At 34.5% G+C, this 16,084-nt stretch overlaps 1 protein-coding gene across 1 annotated transcript in view; it reads right to left on the bottom strand.

Moving 5' to 3' along the window:
* The window catches only part of Cad99C (cadherin 99C), a 137,736-nt gene that overhangs the window by 103,835 nt on the left and 17,817 nt on the right, over window positions 1-16,084 (bottom strand). The window lies entirely within an intron of this gene.

Below are 16,084 nucleotides of genomic sequence, written 5' to 3'. Positions count from 1 at the left end.
TGCGATTGTTGGAGCATTTCCGTTCGAAACATTTTCAAGTGCTTTCTGTTAATAGAGCTTTACACCATGAAAGTTGGCAAGGGAGCTTTGTTTTGTAAGACTTTCGTGTCAGAATAAACAAAATCTCCCAAACTAGCTTGCAACTAAATATCTTAGCCAGAATTGCGTTTAAGTTAAAGCCAAAAAAGATTAAAAAGTGCTGCATTTCAGCAACAGTACCATAAAACCAGCATTAAAAACCTATGCAATAACAAAAAGCACCGAGTTCAACAGGCTAAAGTTCACGTCAACTGACTTCCACTGCCATATTTTTGCATTCCCACTGAAAAGCTGCCTGTGGATGAGTCGCGTTGTCGCTCACAGCTTACCTACTTTTTTAGTAAGTGAGTTCGTGTCAAATGCCCAAACGAGTGTGGCAACTACGAGTACTTACTCGTACATGAAGTCATTTTTTTTTTTGTTTGGTTAAAAAAATCTTGTTTCTCATATTTTAATTCGTTTTCAACATTTTCGACCCAGAAGATGCGCTAAACATTGCACGCCACTAGCACCCTCACCCTCTTCTTCTGTTCCCTCTTCTGCATTGCCACACCACTCCTTTGCCAATGGCGTTGTCACGCGGCGGCAAATGTTGCACATTAATTTACCTAAATATTCGCATGCAATAGCACTCATGTGTGCGACCGACCGACCACTTTGAAGCGTTGCTGTTGGGTTGTTGTTGCTATTATTGTTGTCGCGTCACTACTCTGTCAGCTGCGCAGGTGCAGCAGCTGTCAAAAAGTGCCTAACGGTGTTGTTAGTTGTGTATATTTATTTACTCATTTGTGTTTGTTGCGCAGTTGCATTTGCCTTGTTGTGGATGTAGTCACTGTTGCCGCTGCGACTGCGGCTGGCTAACAGTGGCTACCATTTAGCGCATAGTCTTTATGCCTAGTAGTGGCCACTTCACTAAGCTGCCACATTCAGTGACATTTGCGCCTGCAACAAATGTGCTGCAATCGCAATAGCAGTAATTTTTCTTAATGAATGCGAATATACTGGTAATGCGCATGCGCATTGCCGTTAGCTAAAAGTAATATAAACTACCTACCAGCATAGTTGTTATGAATAAAGAATCACTAGAATGACTAGCTTAAGCAGCTGCATTATTATTGACTTTGTAGCGGTAAAAATGCACGTTTCTTGCCTTTGAATTAGATAGTAGATATGTATGTATTAGAGTTTTACGCCGACAGGCTTTGCGGCGGCGGCGTGTTCAACTTCAAAAAGAATCGGCGGCGGCGGCGACGCCGGCGCGTCTGGAAACGCCGGCGCTACTGCCCATAAGGTAGAGTCCAAAGAGCCATGAGGCTTCTAATCTCATCATGTCATCAGATTATAATTCTATTTAATTCATTCATTGAATTCAAATGTTGAGTGACTGCTGCTGATGGATGGGCGAACAGAAGAAAGTCTATATAGTATATACATTAGGTTTCCCATTGAAAATGATTTTTTTTGAAAATTTAAAGACCCTACCCCCTAATTTGATTCGTTTTTATGAGAAATATTATTGCCTATTTTTATAGATTTTTTAAAGGCCATTTAGAGGTCGCGGCCTGTCGATTTAGGTCAGAAAATACGATTTTCTAGATTCATGAGTTTTTGAGAGACTATTTTTGCTTGAATTTCAATGAATTTTTTAAATTTTGACCATCGATAATTTCCACAATTTGAAAATATGTAGTACTAAGGTACAAAAAAACGATTTTCGATGGGCACCCTAATATACATACATCTCTATGTACTCTAAAAATGCGTATGTACTATTTCAATTTAAAGAAATAAAAAAATTTAAAGGTTAAGTTATTGGGGTAATTTATGTCGCTATCAATAAAGTTTTGCAATAAGCTTTCAACCGTTATGTTAAATTACGGAGTTCTTACGAATTTTTGCGGGTTATATATTGAAAATAAGGTTGGCCTACTTTTTTCCAAAAGTTTAACCCATCAACTCCCACCACAACGGGCCTTTTTGACCCACTGTTTGAAAAATGGCTTATAAATAGTTAAATTTCCAATAATATATTAAGTGCCAAATTTTTCTAAGGAGAACAGAATGTAATGCAAAATAATAGTAATTTTTACCAAAAAGGGGGACTTCAACTCTGTGTAGAAAATATTGCTATGCGCGGGAGCAAAACCTTCCTGGGGTTTGACCACTACTTAGGAAAAAAACTTTTCTACCCTATTCGACCCTAATTTAACTGTAATAAACGCTGTCGATCGAAAAACATGTTACCTATATATTTTTCTGAGTTACGCTTTTTTTTTAAATGTTCAGTGGCCCAAATTATGACAAAAAAAACATCTTTTAAAAATGTAATTTTCATTTCGTAAAATAGTGCTTTTATACGAGTAGTATTTAGTTCCTTCAAACGATGTATTTCAATGTGCATACAACATGAAAATTTTGTACAAAATTCCCTAGGCGCCGAACGCCGCCGCCGCCGCCGCCGCGCCGATATTTTCGTAACTCGGCGGCGGCGCGTGAGAAATGACAAAAAACGGCGGCGGCGGCGGCGTGGCCCGGCGGCGTATACCTCTAGTATGTATGTATGTATGTGAACAAAAAAAATTGTTGCTCATTGACTTGCAACGTAATGCCTGTGGCCGTTCTAAGTGTGCAAGTTAGTGCGTTAAGTAGTACTTAAAGTGATATATTCGATTATTTTACTTAGCTGGTACTAAGTTTTCATGCAAAGAAGTACATAAGTATATTTAATGAGTTTTCTGAGATTGAGTACCATAAGATTTCCCTTATAAATATACTTAAAGCTGAAAATAGCACAGCTGAAATGAGGCAGAAAAGTTTGGTTGTTTATGCTTATGTTTATGTTTAAAAATAGAAATAATTTTTAGCACTCTTTAGGTTATAAGTAAATGCAATACAAATAATGGACTGCCTCATCATTTTCTATGATACTTAACTTCGTTTAATACTAATATAGGATACCATTATTAAGTTATAAACTTTTTTTTAAATAAATAGCAGCGCTTTTAAGAACACAATCGTTATAATTTTGTCTTTAAAATTTTCCGTTATATACCTATATAGTGTTTATATTTTAATAAACTTAAATATTTCATTTCGCAAAATATTAATTAGGTGGCAAGCCTCGTAAATTTGCATACACTAAACAGAAGCTCACCCTTTCCCAAGTCCCGTTCGTTTTATACCAATATTGGATAACCTTAAATATTTTTTGAATACGTGCGACATTATTTGAAGTAGGTGGTAACTCTATTTAAACACTATCATGTTAATTTAACCTTTTTGTTTGAAGCCCACTTTGTTATATTTTAATTAAATAGAATATTTGAATCAATTAGATGAAAACCCTCAAAAATTCGCATATATTTACACAAAAGCCTCTTAACTAGCTGTCGTTTGATACTAATATCGTTATATTTTTTTTAATAGATGGCAACTCTTAAAAGCACGAACATTTGAATATAGTCTCAAAACCGTTTCGCTTGTTGCCTATATTTTGATATTTTACTGACTATCATATTTCAAAAAATAGATTTATAATTAGGTGGCAAACCTTAAAATGAAAAATTTGGCCCAAAGCACGTCTGTAGATCCACTACTTGCATTTGACACCTCATTTTAAACCCGAGACAACGATGTCAATCTGATGCTCTGCTCAAAAAAAAATTATTTTTAACAGGTGGCAACTCTCAAAAAAAGATGCTCTTTCTTGCAGGTATATAGCCCAAGCTCGTTTAGATGGCATCTCATTTTGTTTAAATTGCGCTAACGGTGTAAGTTTTATGATTTATAAAACAGATGGCAACCCTGTTAAAAAATGAAACCTTCTTGCACATCTGCAGGTCATTTGACACCTAATTTTTTTTAATAAAACGAACGGTGCAGGTTTTATAATTAAAAAAGGTGGTAACCCTATTGAAAAATATATTCGAATATATACAACTCTGGAATACTTGATTTTTAACTTTGACTTTTATTTTTTGGCCGAAAAAATAAAAGGCAAAAATTACAGATTACTTTCTGCTCAAAAAAGAAAATGCAAATTTTAACTTAATTTTTGCCTTAAAAAAATAAAAAGCAGATTTTTAAAAGCCGTAGAGGAAGCACAATCTACAATGAGAGATAAGTCTAATGATAAGCTTTGAAAAAGCTTTAGCATAATTTTTTCACAATGCCTTTACAACTCTCCATCCACATTGTTTTATGTAAAACAAAAATGTTTGTTAGTCTTTTCTTTCGATTTCAAAATACCCCCAAAAATTTCTTTATTTTAATTCCATTGATAGGGGATTTTTTGGATTTTTTTTTTATTTAATTTTGTTTATAAAAACTCGAATTTCGAAGACCCGTATCAATTGGATCTAGTTCACGTAAATATTAATATTCTTCTGATATATTTTGCCAGAAATCTTAGATAAATTTTATAATTCTAGTGGAAAAACCGCAACTTTTTTTGGTGAGACACCCTAATGTATATAAGTTTTATGTATAATAAATTGCACATATAACTATTTTAATAATAATAAGTTTTTTAATTCCGATGGAAAAACAGTACCAATTTTTTTTCTGTGTACGTGCATTACTGCCTCTATTGTAACTAGTCAACAAAGTGTCACTTTTAATTGCAACCATTGTAAGCGTTTCATTATCATCAAATTAAATAGTAAACAAAATGATCACACCATTATCCAATTATCAAGTACAACTGCATTCGCAAACACACAAAATGTGTGAAAAAGTAATTCTCTAGCTATTAAAATAAAATCATTTGAAAAGTTGAACGTGCGGAAAAATGTATGTCACCGCCGGCGGCAGTCATGCGAGTCAAACAAACAAAAAGCGTAGACAATGAAACGCAAATGAAGTACAGAAAGATATACCTATATACATATGTATGTATGTGCGAAAAAATATCTATTCATACATACTATATTCATATTCATAACGTAGTTATATACGTACATAAAAATTGTATACTTATGCTTATTATAAGTGGATATCTAATTGTGAAATCGAAACTGTAAACGATTCTGATACATACAAACATACATATAAACGTTTATTTAGAGTGTGAACGTGAAAGTGTGAAAAAATTGCAGATCTAACGGAGCGTAACAATTTTAGACACTTTCGGTGATTTGCAATTGTTTGTCAGATGGATTGTTTTTTTGTTTTTTGTTTTTTTTTTTGTAAACATCAACACCCTTTTTGCATTGGGGTTAGAGTAATTGCGTTAATTGTATTAATTTTCGTATGCAATTTTGTACTGAGAGTAAAAGTATGTACATACGTAGGTACATATGTATTAAATAATGTTATAAAACTACCTTTTTATACCCAAGCGCGCTTGTGCACAAGGGTATTATAACTTTGTTCACATAACGGTTGTTTGTAACAGGAAAAACGAATAGAGATAGATATAGACAAATGTGTATAAAAATGATCAGAATGAAAAAAGAAATCGATTAGGCGGTGACTGTCTATTCGTCCGTCCGTACGTCCGTTCGTCCGTCTGTGCACACGATAAGTCGAGTAAAAATTGAGATATCTTAACGATACTTGGTTGTACTTCTCTTCAGCGTAGGAAGGATGGTATTGAAAATGGGCAAAAGCGGGTAATCGGTGCCAACTTTTTGTTTCATTTCAGTAGCACAACTTTTTGTTGTATAAATCAAAGTTGTGAATAAGATAATCATTATTTTAGGAAATATGTATGACTTAAAATTCGAAAGGTGGCAACCTTATGATAAATTCCTTCCAAAATGGTTGTGCGTAAATACATAAAACACCTCGGTTACGATATTCTACTTAGCTTATTAATTTTATTTAATTAGACTTTTAAACAGGTGGTAACCTTCTTTAATTTTTTTTTTCGAAAAAAAACTTTCTGAAACGTCGAAAACTAAATTTATATTTCAATATTTCACTTCGCTTGAACATTTTTAATTTAAATAGCTGGTAACCCTAGTAAGTCCCATTTCCAAATTAAAGTTTATGTAAGTGGCAACCTTTTTCAAAAGTTATCCTAAATTTACTCGTAAATTAAAATTTTTTGTATTTTAACTTTCGTTAGCTTCGCGCTAATTACCCTTCTTATTCACATCAAAAAATTCACGCTAATTATAAAAATTCACTTGCTAACAAAAAGGTAGGACGAAACTTTGTGGCCGATAAGAATCTTCAACATTTGCAGAAACAGCAATTACCGGCAGCTGAAAAAGGCGCAAGAATGTGAAAAAGCAAAACAAAAAAAAACCACGAAATACTACACATGTAGAAAAAAAAGGAAGGCAACGAATAATGAACCGCCGCCATGGCGCTTTCAGCGATCAGCAAAAGTTGCTGCTGCCTGGTCGAAATGCCAATTTAAATCGGCTGCAACTAAAATAATTGCCGAACTAAATCCAATAGGGAATTGAGTTGTGGCGACAGTGAACGAATTAGAAAGTGCTTAAGAGAGATACAAAGCGAACACAAGCGATTGAGCAGGAAAGAGGCCTCCCGATTTTCAACTTCAATTGGCTGGACGAATCCGGCCGCAATTTACATGGCAGGCATAAACGGATAAAAATGTTGCTGTCACTAAATGCTACATTGTCAGGAAAAAACCAAGCAATGCTGAAAAGGAATATAAAACGAAAAAAAGTGTAGAGAGGAAAAATGGCAAGAAAGCACAAATGCCACCAAGCCACTTTGCCACACTCTTTCAGTATTTCCTATTTGTTTTTTTCCATTACTATTTTGCTTCACTTGTTTCCAACTGCACGAAAAGCTAACCGAACAAAAAAATAATGTTAAGAAAAATTGCGCATAATTTATGCAAAATTGGCAAAAACGTAGCGGAAATCAGGTTAAACCGCATTCAGCATTTGTTGTGGCGCGTCGGCAGCGGCACTACTACCAGTTCGATCGGGCAATCGATCAGGCGTTTACGACGCCCGGCCTGGCGCAGCTCGGGGTTGTGCGACCAGCGCACGCTCTTAGGCGGCTATACAGCGGCTGTTGCTAATCCTGAAGCGTCTTTTGGTGGCGCATTGCGTTTTGGAATGAAAATTTTTTTTTGTATTGATTTTTATTACTTGGAAGATTTAAGCTCTATGTAGTATTTGAGTGGTTGGCTTTTTTCGATTTGTGGGCATTGTTGTTGGCATGCTGTCAGACAAGTTAACAAATCTGGTCAATTGCGGTAAATGTTGCAGTTTCGATAGGTAAGTACCGTTATCGTATGCAATAAATCTATTGGGAATTACGAATACTAATACTGGCATACAAATATATGTACACAACTACACTTAGCATGGCTTAGACAATTGCAAAGTGCATTCATTATACTTACTTGCGTTTTTGTGGCTCATTCGTCATGTTTTACTCAATGAGCTGCACATGACGAACCACAACATTTGAATTACTGAATGAGTAAATTATATTTGGTCGAACAGCAGCACAGATGGTAGATTGACGTACATATGTATGCACGGAGCTAGCTGCAACAGTGACATGTGGCACGGGACTTGACCTAAAGTGGAGGAAATGTTTCGTTTTACATCACAGTGGAGATGTATTGAATGTGAAGGGTGTAAAAATTCGGTTCAATATAATTCGGTTGAAATTTTTTGAATTTTCCAAAATTTTTTTTTATAGAATTTGAAGCTAAAATAGCAAACAAAATATTTACTTAAAAATCGTTGTGAATATTAAAAAAATCGAGACGTGGTCATTTTACAAAATAGAACAGCAGTTTAATTAACATGAAATATTAATGTGAAAAAAAAACAATAAAAAATAACAATAAAATAAAACAAAATTCATATATGTAAGTATGTACTGCGGATCGAACCTGGCTCCGCTGAGTTGTGGCAGGCAGCTTTAGCCCCTTGGCTACCGCGTACGACACATTCATTGGCTTTTTTTTTTTTGCTTGCCGTATTGGACAGTGTTATCATCGAAAATGTCCCTGATCCGCACTTTTTTTAAGGATTAACTACGGCAGTTAATTTCCCAGACAATCTGCTTCTTCTGTCTATCTGCGCTTTAAGTCAATAAAATGGGAATTGAAATTGTTAGACATAGGTTAGAAAGATGGGACTATTTTTGAATAATATCAAAGAATATCCAGAAATAACGTTACAAAGAGAGATTAGAATTGGCCAAATGCCCTGAAATTTGGCTTACGATGAAATATACCAGAAACCGTATGCATTGCTTAGTGTAGCTACAGGACAATGAAAAAAGGGAAGCTGCCGGTCAAGTTATGCTTTCAATCAGTTAGGCCATCAACAATTTAGTGCACAGTGGCAAATTTTAATATGGCTTGAAATAATTTCAGAATTCAGAATTGTCAATAGCTGTTCATTTATCCGAGCTATTATTTATATGCATACAAAAGTCTTCAAACCAGAAAGTTTTGTGTAAGCTTTATTTACACAAAATATGTGAAATAAACGCTTCGTAGCATCCTTCCCCGCATATATTTCGGCTGTGTTTTCTGATTCATGCATTTCTACTTTCCTTTGCATGGGCTCTTGCGATCTTCCTTATTCAACAAAACTCAGGCTTAGTTGAGGTGACCTATTGTAGTCTTTAACATTTTGAACTGCGAAACTATAAGTCAAATAGAGTAGGCGAAAAATGCATACAGATTAAATCAAATAAAAAATAAAGCATTTAAAACAACTAAAAATAAGCGTAGAAATGGTTAAACAAATGGCAGATGCGCTAAATCTGAACAAAATTTTATTTAACAAAAACTAGAAAAAAGATGAGCCCAAGCAACAAATAAAATGCAATAGCAAAATGAAATGGCATCGTGACCAAACGAAATTTATCACAAACCAACGAAATATGTATTCTTATCATTGAACGGCGATCGCGAAAAAGCTAACAATGACACATACACACAAACATACATTCATGTACCCACACACACACACACACACACACACACGCAACCAGCAAGAAGAAAGCACCATTGGTTGACCGCAGACAGCGGGAGAGGGCAATGGCGTAGGTTGATATGAACGGCTGCCTGCCTAGTCGGTTAACATTGGCTTGTTGTTTGTGCTGCGCTTTCTATTTGCTTTGAAATTATGCATAATCCGCTTTGGACAGAATGCGAAAGCTGGTGAATGGTTTGTTAATGTTACTATCTACATATGTATGTACATTAGGGCAGGTCAATTTGTATGTTAGATTCTTTCGACTATGCGCGTATAGCACAGAAGGATTCTAAGTATAAATCTAAGCAAATTTGCTAAAGAAACAATGGGTCTAAAATCCAAGTTGGAGTTTGTCAATTTACGAAAATCAGAAGTGCTTAAATTTTGTATGAAAACTTGCTATGTGCGAATTTTGGTATAAGGAATCCTTGTCTGCCCTTATCTTTTTCTTAAAACTTCAACCAGAGGGCGCAACAGAAAAATTTTAATATTTTCTTCGAAACCTTTTTTCGACATTTGGCAATCTTTAAATTGATTGTAGATCCAAGGTTTCTTCGGAAAATTTGCTTAGAATTGCACGTAGCATCTCCTATGCTATACTCCCATAGTAAAAAAAAATTCCCGCCCTAATGTACATATATTTAGGTATACGTTTGTTTTTAAAATATTAATTTCAAAATGTGATGAAGTGCGTGAGCAGCAAAAGAGAGAACCATGATAAAAATATAGTAAGGTAGAACCGCTGAGAGTCACTTTTAAAATTCTTGACGTTTCCAAACAATTTAATTTTTAAATTTACTCACAAACTCACACACACATTTTCATTTTCAATCTCAAGCAACAACAATTTCGAACAATTTCAATTTTTTATTTTCACTTTTATATGATTCTAAAATGTTGGCAAACTTCAAAAAAAAAATCATGGCCGACAAATTGAGAGAACGGTTATACCTTGCTATGTTTTTATCATGGAGAGAACTATGTATATACATACATATATGAATATATGTATATATAGATTAGTATACCTATAGAAAAAGCATTCAACTAGAACTGTGTCAACTTTACTAAGAAAAATAAACTCATAAATAAAAATTAGCAACAATTTATGGAATAAATATGCAAATTGCAGACAAAGTGTGTAGAAGTATGTAAAAGTGACATAGTATGTATGTATTATACGGAGGAGAAAACGGCAGAGACCATTGCTAAATATTAGATATACAAATGTACATATCGATGGCCCTCGGCAATAACGACACAACTCAAAATTTCATTTATTTCAGTAGAGTCAGTTAAAAAATTGTGTGTTTCGTAATTTAGCAATAATACATATACATATGTCTTGAATCATAATTATTCCGGCTTATTTGCAGTCATTCTGTAAATAACATTTATAATATATTTTTCCAAACTATGACTCTTCGTAGAGATTAAGTAAGTCTTGGACCTCAAAAAAACGAAATCAGTAACAACTCGTAAGTAGTTAAACGAGAAAAACTCCGTTTGTATTGCTGAACAACGGCACAAACATGACATTTTGAGTTGTGTCGTTATTTCACAGGACTATCGGGTTTGTGCCAGGCTGCCTAATCGGTTACAACCATGAACACGGAATACCATTCGATTTTGAACCACTACATTCACTCAAGGACAGATTCATAGATGGAGTCAGATTTTTAGTTAAAAAAGATCCTAAAATTCAAAACCATTAAGAATCGCTTTAGACCTCTGACTATTGCAGTTAATGTAGAGACACTACTGTCAACAGAAATACTCATAGGAAGGGACAATGTAGCGGATATGAAGAACTTTCTGAGTTATTGACGAGAAGGACTACGCATTAGTTTTGTGGATAAGTGCCTCCTAAAGAAAGATAAAGAAATTTGATACATTTAGGTCTCCAAACTATTTTGACATCAGCTCAAATTTATCAGTTTCTAAAATTTACACAACTAGTTCATTTTATTTTCGTATAAAATTATTGTTTTAGAAACACAGTCCTTTTTATTGCTAAAGGCCAATATGCAGCTCTCAAGAAAACGTTCAAGAAAAAATTTGCCATTATTTCATGTGTGTGTGTACGAGGAATTTTGACACCTGATACTTCACAGCCTGCGACAGCCTATATATTTCTGTTGCAAACATGGATTGCCTCGTGCCCTTTTTTAGCAAAAAATCTTTAGAAAACCGTAGTAGAAAGTGTAGCAAATTTCTTAAGAACTACGCTCTGCCTTAAGGAAATTTGACACAAGAAAATTTCTTAGCCATTTCTTGTACGTCATTTTATATGGAGTTTTTGCTTTTCTTGAGAGCTGCGTACTGGCTTAAAATGAGAAAGACAGAAATAATCCTCTTTCATGGACGATGTCGTTGCAGATATTCACGTCACGATAGGAGCTGCACAGGAATTCATGTACCCAGAATCCTTTATCGGCTTGCAATGAAGATGCTTTGGGTGAAATTATTATATCTGAATGACGAGGAAGTGAAAATTGGAAAACGATGAAAGAAAAAATACGGGATAAATACTTCATTGTAAATGACCTCAGCACGTTTATGAAACTTTTGTCAAACCTGATAGTAGTGTACCAGCGCAGCTTCAGTGACGAGCGACAGGACATAGCCGGGAGAATTATGTACCAATGTGAGCCTATACTAAATGCAGACTTCGCATCCTAAGATCCCTTGAAATATAAGCACATGTCCTAAATAGGCGCCAAACGAAGGAACCCCGAAAAATGAATTCAATGCTTGAGAGCTCTTCAGGGTTCGCCAAGGATTACGACCCAAAATATTTCCATCTTAGCCCTCCGAAGGCTGGACCGTCTAATAAAAAGTGCTGAGAGATGATTTCAAATCATTACCCTCTTGACAGCTGATACAAAAGGGATCAGGTAAGATTCCCAACTTTGCGCGCGATAATACCAATCACGCAATGGCCTGTCAGAACCACCACTAATGGTGATAGCTGAGGCTTTGCAAGCATAAAATTACGGCGTTCAGTCCAGTCCAGGTCTGAATTATCAGTGCTCCCTGAACTTACATGATTTTTTTTTGCCAAGTCAATAGACCTTCTCTAAACATTAATGGAATCTACTATCAGCTTTCCATTCATCCTATTCAATAGGTTTTATTCCGTCTCATTATATGCTTATTATAATTAAAAAGACGAGAACAAAAGCTACGATATGTCAGTGCAATTTGATGTTTTATTTTAAAAATTTCGTGGAAGTTCTCGCAAGAGTTTCCGATGCATTGGATTATTCTTTTCATGGGAATTGCAAAATAATTCTTTCTCAATAACTTCGAAGAACAATTCGCTGCTGTCAAACAATTGTTGTTTAAGAAATCGTGTACCTGTTTGTGTGCATTTCATTAGACAGCATTAAAAGAGCCGTTATTGCCATTATTGATATAGCCAAGAGTGCTTCCCTTCCACTTTCAAGTTATGACACTGAAAATATGCTAGCACATATGTACCTACACATATATGTACATATGTACAAGCATACGTTGTATATACATATGTATATGATAGTATTTACCTTCAAACTCTCTACAGGTGATTCTCAAAGTTGTCATTGTTTACTTATATTTTATTTGATTAAGTATGTAAGCATGAAAAATACGCGCTAGTCCGTACTTTCTCTTTAAGAGTTTCGTGATTTTCTCACCATAAAAATTTCACTTGAAATGACAAGTTACCTCGCCGTCGTGTAGGGAACGGCTGGACTTCTGAGTAGCAGCAGCAAGCGAAAGGAAAGGAGAAGCAGACAAATAAGCACAGAACACTTGTAAGTTAAGAAGAATCGTTTGTTTCGCTGGTTTGAACTGGAAAAATAAGTGCTGAGCGAGCGTTAATGTTGCTTTGGATTTCAATTATTTGTTGATAACTTAATAAACAAATAGCAGTTCGCTGGAAAAATTAAACCGCTTGAACAAGTTGCTTCTCAATGCTAACTGCCAGTAGCAGTTAGTAGGAATATAAGCAAAAGCATGGTTGATAGCTTTGTGCTTGCTATATTTTGTTGGTTGAGTGACTGTGAATATCTGTGTTCGATTTGAATTTACATAAATTTTCCCAGATACACTTTTTTGTAATGTATGTATGCACATAAATATTTATAGATAATGTGGTTTTTTTACCCCACCTCGAAATTTGGTTTGAAATACCCAAAAAAAATTTCCCTGAAAATATTAATATTGAGTTCAAAAGTCAATAGCTCAGAAGCATTTTATGGCATTATCTTGGTCGATGATAGGGTTTCTCCAGAAATGAAGGCTCTACAAAAGTGTCCATTGCGGCGTAACCCTATCTCCCACCAGCGAGGTACTATGGGTTACTAAACCCACGTTTTTGCCCCTGTCTCGTAAACAGCAAGAGCTACGGATAAAATGTAAATGACAAACTTGTAGAAAATTCAAATTTAAAAATTTAGACTAGCAAATCGTTAAAATCGATATTTCTATATAATATATATATTAACAAGTTTTTATCTCGTCTTTCTTCAGGACAGCAGCCACATTTTTATTATTTTTGAATAATATATTTCCTATGAGGAACTCGGCTTGTTTTCGCAGGACATGCTACATAACTATTAGCTATAAGACCTTGATGAATCTTGATGAGTAAACTTTCCTATGTTTCCTATTTCCTTTCCTATTTTCTATATTCTTACTAGCTTTATGTTTCCTATAGCAGACTTAAGGTCAAGGATTGATATGTAAATAAAATGTGAGCCCGCAAGGAACTCTGTGGTACGCCTGTTGTGACGGTGATCTTTTTGTTGGTCAATTTATTATTATATGAGAAGGAAAAGTAAGTAAATGTCAAATGTTGTCATCTCAAGAACCGCTGACCCGATTTCTAATAAACTTGATACACAGATTTATTTCAGTGTAACTAAAAATAAAGTTTAGGTGTTTTGAAATTGGTAAAAAAGCTTTTAATATATAACGGTATATTTGAAAAATATAAAAAAAAATCGCGTCCATTCTCTAACTAATTATGCAAAATTGTAATTGTAATGTTAGGAGTAATCTTTTGCAAAAAGAGTAGAGTTTTATAAAATTTTAGAAAGGAGGTGTTGCACCGCCCACTTTACGTAAACTATGTTGATCTCAGTAATGGCTAAATCAGGCACCGAAAATAACCAAATTCTACAATTTTTATTTTTAGTTCATTGAAAAATCGTTAGTTCGAAATTTTTTCGTTTAATTCGGATTTTACCTTTTCAGTCAAGTTTAATAATTATTTTTTGATTAAAATTTTATATTTGATTTTCGAACAAAGATAAGCAATTGTTATTTTGGTTTTTATTTTTTTTTTAAATAGTTTTTAACCGATATTTAATTGATTTAAAATTTAATTTGAAAAAAAATAAATTTGATCGAAAAAATAAAAATTCCGATTTAAAGATTATTCTTGGTCGAAAAATTAAAATCATAAAATAATCGTTAAATTTGATCGGAAAAATATAAATCTAATTTAAACGGTGAATTTAAGACTTTTGCTATAACATAGACTTTACGGCCCTTGATAGAAATCGGTGTTCCCAAACTTGACGTTGAAAATTTTTTTGAAATTTTTTCTATGTAATGGTATTCCTCAGAAACGCGTTATATAGCATACATTTTATGTGCATGTGAGCCGGCTATACGAGATTCGGTTCTTTCCAAACTTACGACTCCTTTGACAGTTTTGATCTGCATGTAGATATTATGTACAAAATTTTGAAGTTTTGCAAAGAGACAACAAATATTACTACAAAATTCCATGCTCGATCTCTAACGATTCAAATGTCTAAAATGAGAAAAATAGGGTGGTACTCTTGAAATTTTAAAGTTTAAATATTTGAATTTTAAATATTTCCAAAACCAGTGCTGAACTAGAAAAGCTATTAAAACCACGGAATTCAACGTGCTCGAAGGAGGTTTTTCTTGGCGGATTTTGAAAATAGCACAGTGTTATTTGACGATCCCTTTTTTTGTATAATTTTTTTCAATGCATTTTTCTTTCCGCTTTGTAATTCAATACTGATGATTTAATTATATTTGTTATAGAAACTTACATATATGTGAAGTGTGGCGTCATTCGAAGCATTACAATTGATTAATATCCAAAATGCTACAAAAGCGAACGTATGCATTTTAGTATATACGTAGATATGTATGCATATGAGTTTGGCACATAAAAATCACGTACCGCTGCACAAGCGAAATTTATATAACAATTATCTACTCAGCAATAAAGTGGAGCATTGGAGCAAGTTGTATGTGTGTACGATCAAATATGTACATATGTATGTACGTATGCAACAACAAGTATATACTTGCAATTCACGTTGGAAAGTCTGTCGAGACAAAGCCAAGGTAAAAGGTGCGCTCTTGCAGTCATTTTTCAATTAAAGTTTTTGGTTTTTGATTTTTTTATGTGTGGTTTTCAATTTCGTTTTTTTAGACGATATACATTTTGACTACTTTAATTTGTGTTTCCCCAAATTATTTTGCTTCACAATCGAATTCTACTACGAAATGGTGCGGCATGAAATCTGAGGCGAGCGCATAAAATCGTAAGTAACTGGGGAGTGGCCAACAAAGCAAATGATCCATGCAATTACTACATATATGTACATACGTATGATCAGTGCAAGCAGAATGCATTCATATTGCATGTAGCATTTGTAATTGAAAGCCAGCGCTTTGTTGGCGGGCGGGCGGGAGCCTTAAATGCGCCGCAGCACTTAAGCCACAGTGCCGTCGTTATCTCTGAATACATATGTGTCGAATGTAAGTTTATGGTTAAATTTTTCCCAAAACGAAAATTTAAGTCGAACAAAGGAGAAATACTCGAAAATCCAATCCAAAATCAATTTTGTCATACGAAGACTCCATTAGGTGAGCCCGACAATGAAGATATCAAATGCTGTTTGTAAGCTGAAAATGGGAAAATTCACTAATCCACAATCCGCGCGCACGTTTTTTGGATTTGCTTGGCAATTATTTCTTTATTTTCATAGTTAGTTGAGTGGGTGGGTGTGTTTGTCGTCGCGTCAGCTTGGCTGGCTGAGAAGATAATTTTCTGACGTATTTCGCGTTCGTTTGATTGT

The sequence above is a fragment of the Rhagoletis zephyria genome, unplaced genomic scaffold, assembly GCF_001687245.7.
Source record: "Rhagoletis zephyria isolate East Lansing unplaced genomic scaffold, Rhagoletis_zephyria_1.1 Rzeph_scaffold_00501, whole genome shotgun sequence".
Taxonomy (NCBI): domain Eukaryota; kingdom Metazoa; phylum Arthropoda; class Insecta; order Diptera; family Tephritidae; genus Rhagoletis; species Rhagoletis zephyria.
The sequence above is the reverse complement of the archived record's forward strand: the minus strand, read 5'-3'. Positions and strand labels throughout refer to the sequence as shown.